Source organism: Triticum aestivum, chromosome 7D (assembly GCF_018294505.1).
Source record: "Triticum aestivum cultivar Chinese Spring chromosome 7D, IWGSC CS RefSeq v2.1, whole genome shotgun sequence".
Lineage (NCBI taxonomy): Eukaryota > Viridiplantae > Streptophyta > Magnoliopsida > Poales > Poaceae > Triticum > Triticum aestivum.
In genome coordinates, this window is record NC_057814.1 from 556211886 (window position 1) to 556223043 (window position 11158).

The 11158-nt window shown below is 43.2% G+C and overlaps 2 non-coding genes and 1 pseudogene across 2 annotated transcripts; all 3 read right to left on the reverse strand.

Annotated features, from left to right (window-relative positions):
- Positions 1-2211: 2211 nt before the first annotated feature.
- Positions 2212-2290, reverse strand: LOC123171692 (uncharacterized; annotated as a pseudogene).
- A 174-nt stretch (positions 2291-2464) lies between these two features.
- LOC123171695 (small nucleolar RNA Z199) lies at positions 2465-2545 on the reverse strand. Its single transcript, XR_006485365.1, has one exon. It is a non-coding gene; the product is annotated as a small nucleolar RNA Z199 (small nucleolar RNA).
- Positions 2546-2629: 84 nt separating this feature from the next.
- On the reverse strand, positions 2630-2726 carry LOC123171700 (small nucleolar RNA R64/Z200 family). Its single transcript, XR_006485370.1, has one exon. It is a non-coding gene; the product is annotated as a small nucleolar RNA R64/Z200 family (small nucleolar RNA).
- Between the last annotated feature and the right edge of the window lie 8432 nt (positions 2727-11158).

Here is an 11158-nt window from a genome sequence, read left to right on the forward strand (position 1 = left end):
AAGTGCTCCTGCCCAAGTTCCGCCTCGAGACAGCGGCGCTCCGCCCCGAAAGTCTTCTCCTTATTTTTTCTAGGTAAAAATGACTTATGTACCAGAAGATGGGCACCGGAGGTGGGCCGAGGAGGGCATAGCCCACCAGGGCGCGCCTGGGCTCCCACTACAAGAAATATGTCAACTTGTGACCCTCACTATTGGCCGCTGAAAGGTCATAGTTTTTCATTTGCGACCTTTTTGTGACCAAAAACAGAAGGTCAAAAGCTGGCGGTCGTAAACTGAAATTAACGACCTTCTCTCAGAAGGTCGTTGAACCCATGACCTTTTGTTTTGGTCACTGGCTGTCTGCCCAGGCCACGTCGGATCCGACGTGGTAATCTGATGTGGCAAAATTGCGACCAATTGAAAAGGTCAAAAATTATAATCGGCCCGGTCCAATTGGGTGTTTATATGGGCCGAGCCCATTAATTCAGCCCATTTGTTGTTTTTTTCAATTTGTGTAAGCTACACGGGTCAGGCCTATAATTCGGCCTTTTTATTTTTGGGTTGTGGCCCTTCTTTTTCCTTTTTCAAATGGGTCCCAATTGTCAGATTCTGATAAGCGGGTCCCAAATGTCCGTTTCTGGGTTGTGGGTCCTTGTTGTCATGGTCATGTTCCTCAGATTTCAATATGCCAATAATTAAACAACCAATATTTAAATCAAAATAGACAGAAAACAGGTGTAATACTTCAAATAACAAGAAGCAACAATCTGTTACATCAACACATACAAACAGTATAACAAGCTCTACAGGTGTACAATATGTCACATGAGCTGATGAGCATCAAGCTCTACAGTATAACAAGCTCTATATGTCACAGTTCGTGCTTCAATTTCTTCCAATACAGATCAGCATCAAGGGCTTCATTACTCCTTGAACTAGCTCCGATGAGCTTGAACTATGCTTCTTCCGACTTCTTCGTCTTGATGCTCGCGACGAAACATGAAACGCCAACATCTGCACGTTATAGAACAAAATGGTTAGATACTAAATGAAAGCAAATCTAACAGCATATATCTAACAGTAGATACAAAATAATGAAGGCCAATCCGTGTGCATATATACCAGCAGAACACATAAACCCATCCATCAAAAATCTTGTTTCTGAACATTGGCATCAAATCAACACAAACGCTGAATTAACGTGCACAAAAGGAAAGAGCTAATACAGGGCAGGTATATGGGTATCAAAACAAACAAGAAAGAAACTACAGTCTATTTTAAGTAAACTCTTACAACAAAGATGCCCCAGTAAGTAAGCTGAATGGGTGACAAACTAAATAGTGAAACAAGTTGATAATTGTACACTATAGTGTTTACGCACAGTGGAACTGAATGAATTTCAGATTATGTTGCATGCAAGAAGAGGAGCAGCAGTGCACTCTAGCTAGTGTCCTTGTCAGCTTGTGCAAAACAAGCAGCATTCATCAGGATTAATTCATGGAGTAAGAAGAAATACAGAGACAACATCATCATCTGATGATGCGCTAACCAATCAACGACTTCGTTCGTCCAGATCACAGGCAGTGTGACAGAAGAAGAGACTACCTGGACATCCTCGACGGCGGCACGGAGGTCGGGCGAGTCCTTGGCGGCCTTGATGTGGTCAACGACGTTCAGCCTGTCAACGATGCGCTTGAGCAGGTGGACCAAGCTTTCCCACCCAGGCTCCACGCCCTTCTCAAGCTCCTCCAGCTCGCCCTCCTGCATACAGAGAAACTTCGGATGAGCTAGACTGAAACTCTTGTCAGTTGCCACCTACATAAAATAGTCAAGAGTAGAGTCTAACTCAAATCAGGTATGCATTCTTCGGACGTTAAATGGAAGCTTTATATATATGGCTATAAGGTATGATGCAAACCAACCAAAGTTTTCATCTCCGTTCTGAACAAATTAGACTGCAATGGAGTTGCTTAATACTTATAGCATGATTGGCTTTCCATTCTGAAACTGTAGACATGTTGTGCTTGGCTCATGCTTCAGATATGATCGGTCTACAGAGATTCAGACTGCGCCACAAAGGCACAGTAACAGCTGATGGATATACAAGTAATAAGACAATACTCCCTCAGTGTCAAGGAAACCCGTCCTAGAAATTTCATCAAGCAATTCGTAAGAAAACAAGAACATGAGCAGCATTGCATTTCACAAGACAATGGTTATTTGAAGATAAGAAATCATCAGACTTTAAACTATGAATCACAAGAGTGTAACTCCTGTCATATTGTTGCAGTTTCTCATCATCACTTGAACCACAAATGAAATCAAGCAACACTTTATATTGGAACTACAAATGGTAAATATCTTTGTTGTGGAGATAGTTCAATTTATAAACTCGTTCAAGCAAAATTATATTTGTTGTGAAGATAGCATGACTTCCTTCAGTATGTGGATAGCATAGAAAGCCACAAACATATCAGGGTGTTGAGGTACCATCAGAGACTTATATACTAAGAATTAGAGGAGAAGAGCTCCATCATATTATGGTTTATTCCTCATCACTTGACCCTCAAACATATAAGCATGCATCGACAGCAAGAAAAAAGGCTATAACAATTTATAGTTTGGAACCTATCAGTATGAAATGCAAACATTATTGCTCAGAATATGAAATATCTTCTCATCAATGACAAATGGCATCTCTGAAGTCCGACATACGTCGTAGATTTCATGATTCATCACAGCATTTTGCAAACCGCAGAAAGGATCTCGTGACCACACACATCACCATTCACCAATAATTAACAGTGTAAACATGTATCAGTAGAGTTGGATGAGCAGTACAAGTATATTAGTATAGGAACTAGAAGTGTTGTGTTGTGCTACAAAACCACTAGCAACAGCAGCATGAGCAGTACAAGTATATTAGTATAGGAACTAGATGCCTAGGAATTGGGAGAAAATCCCAAACTAGGGAATAGCACACAAAAAAGGCAGGCATTGCAAGCCTACTCTTCACTCGAAGCTCCAGGAAATAGCACAAAAAAATGAGTTCCCTAATAGAGCAACCAATTTCATGTTTGTTCTAATAAAAAAATAGCAACCTCTTACTATAATAATAGCAAAAGAAACACATAGGAAGTCATGCTGATTGCGCCTACTATAATAATAGAAAAAGTCATCGAATGGTGAGCAAACAAGACTAGAATTAACACTTGAGCGACAGAGTATCAGAAACCAATTCACGTTATAATCCAATCCTCAAAGTTGTCGCACAGAAACTCATTGTTTCTTTGTTCCACCGTCCAAGTTGGATCAGCACCACGACCCAGGAGATATCTCGTGATAGAAAGCATCCCATAAGCCGCAGAAATGGCCAGAGCAATGTCACCTGCAATAAGTAAAACAAAAGAACCAAATTAATCTAGGATTACTGGGATGTGCGGCAGAATTGATGCGAAGAGATCAAAAGGGAACCGGATTAATTATCATGTGAGAGTTCACGGGTTGACGAGGCACCTACACATGTCCAGCCGCCTTTCCATGACCGTCGGGGTTCACCGCCCTCCTCGACATCCTCAGCTCCTTGGTCGCCACCGTGACCGATCGGACCGGTCCACTCGCCCAGGCATCTCCCCTCTCCTCGATCACCCTGTGTTGACGAGCCGCGTCAGATCGAATAGCCCACACTCCAAAAAATTGTAGAGAAATAAACCACACTCGGATTTGAAATCAAGTGCAAGAATGGCTGCAGCACATACAACTAGCATGTTACGGTTGGTGGGTGATGGGGAAAATGCATGTGAAGTGCATAAATCATAGAGGGGTATGTACAATACACACCATCTCATCGGAAGCTAGTTTATACCTCCATCAACACCTCCCCCTCCTAGCATTCGTTCATTAGCAGCACTGACCTGCCAAAATAAATCCTAGTTATATAATTCACTGTTGAATATAGACAAAGATAATTTCTTCTATGCAAAATGTTACACATCAGTTTATCATAAAACACAAATGGAGGTAACAGAAGGATTTAGTAAAATGCTCACATAATAGATCATATCATCCAAGCTTGCAAAGGCTTAAGATCTAACTGGCCGAATGGATTTGTAATAAGATATTGGATTTATAAAGTTGTTGCAGAAGGGACAGCAACTTTCCTGATAATTTGAGGCTCAGAACCCAAATTCCACTCCATGGAAAATAAGCTGACAGTCATTGGGGAACTTGATTCAGACTTCTTAGTGATGCCCTTAATGGCAGGGGGACTAATACAGACATTAAAACGGAAAATAAGCATAGCTAAGAAGACCATGTTCACCAACCCAGACCCAGGCAAAGGCATGTTCCATCTGAGAAGCCAGCCTAACTACAACGCCATGTGATGGTTCAGTTCCGATCCCATGCTCAGATCCCACTGCGCGCCGGTAGCTGATACTCCATATTTGGTAAAATACAACTCGACCAATCTCACCTATCCAAGCATATCTACATACGCAACCACATGGCCTATTGTTGTAGTTGCGCGCGGAAGCAGCAGGAGAGTAGTACCTCGGCGGCGATCGCGCGGAGGTACTTGGCCCGGACAGCGCCGGGCGCGCGGGACCAGTCGCGGCCGCAGTTCCTCTTGAGGACCGCCCGCGCGGCAGCCACCGCCGCGTCCACGTCCTCCGAGGTGCCCGCCGGGATCTCGCCTGCACAAACCTACCGATGAGCACCCAACGGCACGGCTGAACGGAAAGCAGAGAGAAAGCGGGATGGATGGATCTGGTATGGACCGATGGAGGCCTCGGTGGTGGGGTTGATGACGGGGAGGCGGCGGCCGAGCGCGGACGCGCTCCAGTCGCCGTCGATGAAGAGTTGCCGCTGCGGGATCTTCGCCGTGGCAACCATCGTGCGAGGCGGGGAGTGACTGGAGTTGCGTCGGCCGGGGTTGGTTGGTAGTACGACTACGAGGCGCGAGGTGGAGAAGAGGTCGGGAGCACTATCCTCTCATCGAGTACGCGGCGAGCACGCATGCCTCGGGGCGCCATAATGCCGGAGGGGAGGGAGGGAGGAGCGATCTGGATCGAGGAGAGCGAGGGGAGGGGCGGGTGGCGGCGAGGGCGGACCTGGAAGGGGAGAGGAGGAGAAGAGAGCGAGGGAAAGAAAGGAGGCGGGGGGTGGATGTAAAATTACCACAGGGCAGAGCTAGGGTTTCGGGGATGGTGTGGAAGGGCTGATGACTGCCGTTAGATCCACGATCATCCGACGGTGTTCGATGCATGATCCGCGTGATGCATCCACGAACCAATAAGAATACAGTACGACGTTATAACCATCTAAATTGGTCAAAAAATTCATTTTTTATTTTTCGAGTGCCTAAATTGAGTTTTTTTGTAAATGACCTACCATATATTTGTTGCAAAATGGCACCAGATCATTTTTATAATATATTAGGCCATATTTAATGTTCAATTGACAAAATGGTTGGTTGTCAAAAGTTTTTATACACCTCTGCTGAAAAAGACAAAATTCCGCCGTTTCAGCGAGAAGCGGGTCAAATTTAAACTACAGCTGCCTCATAGTTTGCTCTTTATTTTTTCCAAAAATCATTTCTAGGTACATAAGTATCTATTTAATAAGAGAAACACCAAAAAATCCAAGATTCAACCACTAGCTAGGAACGGTCAATCCCGTCGTTTTGACCGCATTTTGAAACGGGCATTAAAATTCAAAAAAATAAAAAAATTGGAAAACCTTCGCCTTGTGTCATTATATGTAACCAAGTTTCCAAGAAAAATAATAAACTTGTAATACAGCAATTATTTCAAAAAGTATTCTCACAAATGAGCTATCATGCATGAAGATTCATGGCATTCAAGCCAAATGATCAACCTTATGGCCACATTCATGACATAGTTTGTTCAAATGATCTCATATTGTGCACAAGGGTGCATATTGGAATGGCAAACAATGTTGCCTAAGGAAGTTTTCATTTTCTTTGACGAAAAATCAATTTTCCATTTTTAGAGTGCCCAATATAAGTTTTTTTGTGAAGGACCTATAATATATTTGTTGCAAAATTGTACCAAATAAATTTTCTAAAATACTAGGACATATTTAATGCACAATTGACCAAATGGTTGGGTGTAAAAAGTTTTGATCCACCTCTGGTGAAAAAGACAAATTTCCGCCGATTTAGTTGGAAACGGGTCAAATTTGAACTGCAGCTGCCTTATAGTTTGCTCTTTATTTTTTACAAAAATCATTTCTAGGTACATAAGTACCTATTTAATCAGAGAAACACCAAAAAAATTCCAAGATTCAACCACTAGCTAGGAACGTTCATTCCCGCCGTTTTGACCGCATTTTCAAACGGGCATAAAAAATTCAAAAAAAATCAAAAAATTGGGAAACCTTCGCATTGTGTCATTATATGTGGCCACGTTCCCAGGAAAAATAACAAACTTGTAATACGGCAATTATTTTTTAAAAATATTCTCAGAAACGAGCTATCACGTGTGGAGATCAATGGTTTCAAGCCAAATGATCAATCTTATGGCCACATTCATGGCATAGTTTGTTCAAATGATCTCATATTGTGCACAAGGATGCATATTGGAATGGCAAACAATGTTGCCTAAGGAAGTTTTCATTTTTTTTGGACGAAAAAACCATTTTCCATTTTTCGAGTGCCCAAAAGGAGGTTTTTTTGTGAAGGACCTCCCAAATAATTGTTGCAAAATTGGACCAAATCAATTTTCTAAAATACTAGGACATATTTAATGCACAATTGACAAAATAGTTGGGTGTAAAAAGTTTTGATCCACCTCTCATGAAAAAGACAAATTTCCGCTGATTCAGTTGGAAGCGGGTCAAATTTAAACTGCAGCTGCCTCCTAGTTTGCTATTTATTTTTTCCAAAAATCATTCTAGTTACATTAGTACCTATTTAATCATAAATACATGGTTTCGTGGCGATACGTCGAGGTTTGGGCGGTGGCCGAGGACCCCAACTCTAGAGCGCGTAAACTCGCATGCCCGCCGCGTGGTCACCGCGTGACCGTGGCGTTGCCATGTGTTCTGGGCGGCCTAGGCATGTCTAGTGGGTTGGGCACTCCCCAGGTAAGTGCTAGGAAGAAAATTACAACATAAGATTCTCACGAGGAGACCGATCGATGCTCAAACATGAATTAGCAGCCAAGTGTTTGATTAGCGGTACGGGAAATGTACATGGCTAATGGGCGTGAGTTTTGGCTGAGGATGATCAGTTACTAAGAAGACCGTCTTCACAAATTTTCAGCTCAATAGGAGGATCCTAGGTGGTACTTGCTTTGCAAAGTACCACACTGGACATAAATACGAATGTTGAAGCTGGGCTCAAAATAATGAATGGATTGAGCTGGCATTTGGTGGAGGATGGTTATTTGAGTATAGGAAAGCACTGTAGAAAATGGATACTATTTGGACATGCCAAAATGGTACTTCCTTCACAAAGTGCTGCTCTGAACAGAATAGGAAAATGAATATTGTTGAATTATTTTTGAACTAGGCAAGGAAGGCTTTTGACATATTTGATGAAGATATGATCCAAAAAATTTATGAGAATTTTTTGGGAATTTTTGGAATAACAGAAATATAGGTTGCTTCACAACCTAGGGCAAAAATTGACACATGGACATGACACATAGGCAAAACTGATGAGATGGCGCCTAGTCATCACAACCCACCACAATTTACAAGGCTATGACCATCTATATTGGTCGTTAACAACTAGAAATAAGGCAGCGGACTAGCGTTGTTTGCTTTATGACCATTTTGTGTAAGGAAATTACGACCTTTCTGACCAAAATGGTCGCAATGGTTTAGGGTTTGGAGCCCCCCGAACAGGTTTTGACCAATTGGTCTCAAATGGTCATAGATCTATGACCAATTCTTCCAGGGTCACTGCCAGAAGGTCACTAGTTGACATATTTCTTGTAGTGTCCCTCGCGCGCCCAGGTGGGTTGTGCCCACTTGGTGGGCCCCCTCTGGTAGTTATTGGCAACAATAATTCTTAAATATTCCATAAAAAAATCCCCGTGAAGTTTCAGCTTGTTTGGAGTTGTGCAGAATAGGTAGCCTGACATAGCTTTTTCAGGTCCAGATTTCCAGCTGCCGGAATTCTCTCTCTTGGTGTGTACCTTGCAAATTATGAGAGAAAAGGCATTAGAATTACTCCGAAAAGCATTATTATGGATAAAAACACTATAAATAACAGTAAGAAAACATGATGCAAAATGGACGTATCAGTGAGCTTTACATGACTTTCTTCCAATTTCTCATAATTTCTAGATAGCAACTCAAGTTGAGCCCTTAGCTCAACATTCTCCTTCAAAATGGATGCTTCATTATAAATAGAGTTAGTAGCACAAGCATCATCAATAATAGCAAGAGGAGAAGGCAACTGTTGGAGAACGTAGCAGAAATTCAAAATTTTCCGACGTGTCACCAAGATCAATCTAGGAGATGCTAGCAACGAGAGGGGAGGAGTGCATCTACATACCCTTGTAGATCGCGACCGGAAGCGTTCAAGAGAACGGAGTTGATGGAGTCGTACTCGTCGTGATCCAAATCACCGATGATCCTAGCGCCGAACGGACGGCACCTCCGCGTTCAACACACGTACGGAGCGGGGACGTCTCCTCCTTCTTGATCCAGCAAGGGGGGAGGAGAAGTTGATGGAGATCCAGCAGCACGACGGCGTGGTGGTGGAAGTAGCGGGATCCCGGCAGGTCTTCGCCAAGCGCAAGCGGGGAGGAAGAGGTGTCACGGGAGGGAGGGAGGCGCCAGGGATTGGGGTGCTGCTCCCATGCGCCTCCCCACTATATATAGGGGTGGAGGGGGCTGGTTTCTTACCCTCCAAGTCCATTGGGGCGTTGGCAAAGGTGGGGGAAAGAAATCCCATCATTTCCCTTCCCCACCGATTGTTATCCCCCTTTTTTAGGGATCTTGATCTTATCCCTTCGGGATATGATCTTATTCCTTCTAAGGTGGGATCTTGGTGCGCCTTGACCAGGGGTGTGGGGCCTTGCCCCCACTACCCACGTTCATGTGGGTCCCCCCATGCAGGTGGGCCCAACTTCGGAACCTTCTAAAACCTTCCCGGTACAATACCGAAAAATCCCGAACATTTTCCGGTGGCCAAAATAGGACTTCTCATATATAAATCTTTACCTCCGGACCATTCCGGAACTCCTCGTGACGTCCGGGATCTCATCCGGGACTCCGAACAACTTTCAGATTTCCGCATACTAATATCTCTACAACCCTAGCGTCACTGAACCTTAAGTGTGTAGACCCTACGGGTTCGGGAGACATGCAGACATGACCGAGACGACTCTCCGGTCAATAACCAACAGCGGGATCTGGATACCCATGTTGGCTCCCACATGTTCCACGATGATCTCATCAGATGAACCACGATGTCGAGGATTCAATCAATCCCGTATACAATTCCCTTTGTCAATCGGTACGTTACTTGCCCGAGATTCGATCGTCGGTATCCCAATACCTTGTTCAATCTCGTTACCGGCAAGTCACTTTACTCGTACCGTAATGCATGATCCCGTGACCAAACACTTGGTCACATTGAGCTCATTATGATGATGCATTACCGAGTGGGCCCAGAGATACCTCTCCGTCATACGGAGTGACAAATCCCAGTCTCGATTCGTGCCAACCCAACAGACACTTTCGGAGATACCCGTAGTGCACCTTTATAGCCACCCAGTTACGTTGTGACGTTTGGCACACCCAAAGCACTCCTATGGTATCCGGGAGTTGCACAATCTCATGGTCTAAGGAAATGATACTTGACATTTGGAAAAGCTCTAGCAAACGAACTACACGATCTTGTGCTATGCTTAGGATTGGGCCTTGTCCATCACATCATTCTCCTAATGATGTGATTCCGTTATCAATGACATCCAATGTCCATAGTCAGGAAACCATGACTATCTGTTGATCAACGAGCTAGTCAACTAGAGGCTCACTAGGGACATGTTGTGGTCTATGTATTCACACATGTATTACGGTTTCCAGTTAATACAATTATAGCATGAACAACAGACAATTATCATGAACAAGGAAATACAATAATAACCATTTTATTATTGCCTCTAGGGCATATTTCCAACAGCAACTTGGCAAGCTCTTTAGAATATGAAGCTTTAAGTTGAGCATGAGACTCGGTGAGTTTGATGAGCTCACTCTTAATGACCCTTGAGCCATTTTCAAGGTGCCCAAAGTCCTCAAGGAGTTTAGCATGCGCAACTTGAAGCTTCTCATTTTTAGTTTCAAAAACATTGGCCACCTCAAGATCTCTATCATGAGATTCCTTCACTCTAGATAATTCTAGAGCAAAAGTCTCCTCAAGAGATTCCTTGGTGGTTTGTTCAAGTTCGAGAGCTTGGGAGAGGTCCGCAATCTCATTAGCGTAATCACGGTCATGACCTTCCATTTTATCAATGGTGACCTCATGCTCCTCAAGACGAGATTCCAACTCATTAATATATTTCTTGCCCTCAATAGCAATAGACATGATTTCCATGAAGTTGGAACGAGCAATTTTATTCTTAAGAAGAGCTTTAAAAATCATTTCCCCCTTAATTTTTAAAGAGGCAACATTATCGTTCTCTTCATCATAATCAATATCATCATCATTCTTGCCATCATCAATATCATCACAAGATATATTGGGATTCAAAGTGGGAGATACCTTTGAAGCCCTGGCCATAAGGCAAACTACAATAGATGATGATGTAGGATCCCTTGAAGCACCATTCAAGACCACATCTTGTTCCATGGGGTGTTGGGTTTCCTCTACATTATTAGCACAACAATTCGAGGAAATAGATGCATTTTTATCATGGCAACAAGACATAGTAAGCATATCATCATGAGATTTAGTCAAGCAATTTCTACATGATATGCAAGGACTATCAACACAAGCATGTGAAACATTTGGAGTGCTCGAAGTGCTAAAGTCCATAGATGAAGCATTGCAATAAGAAAGTGATGAAGGATTATCAACAATAATCCCACTATCATTATTGCAATGAACACCACTACTCACCATGTCATTACCTTGTGGCAAACCACATGTAGGTGAAGTAGAAGAAGTTGAGAACACAACATAGCCATAGGTGGAGGGAGA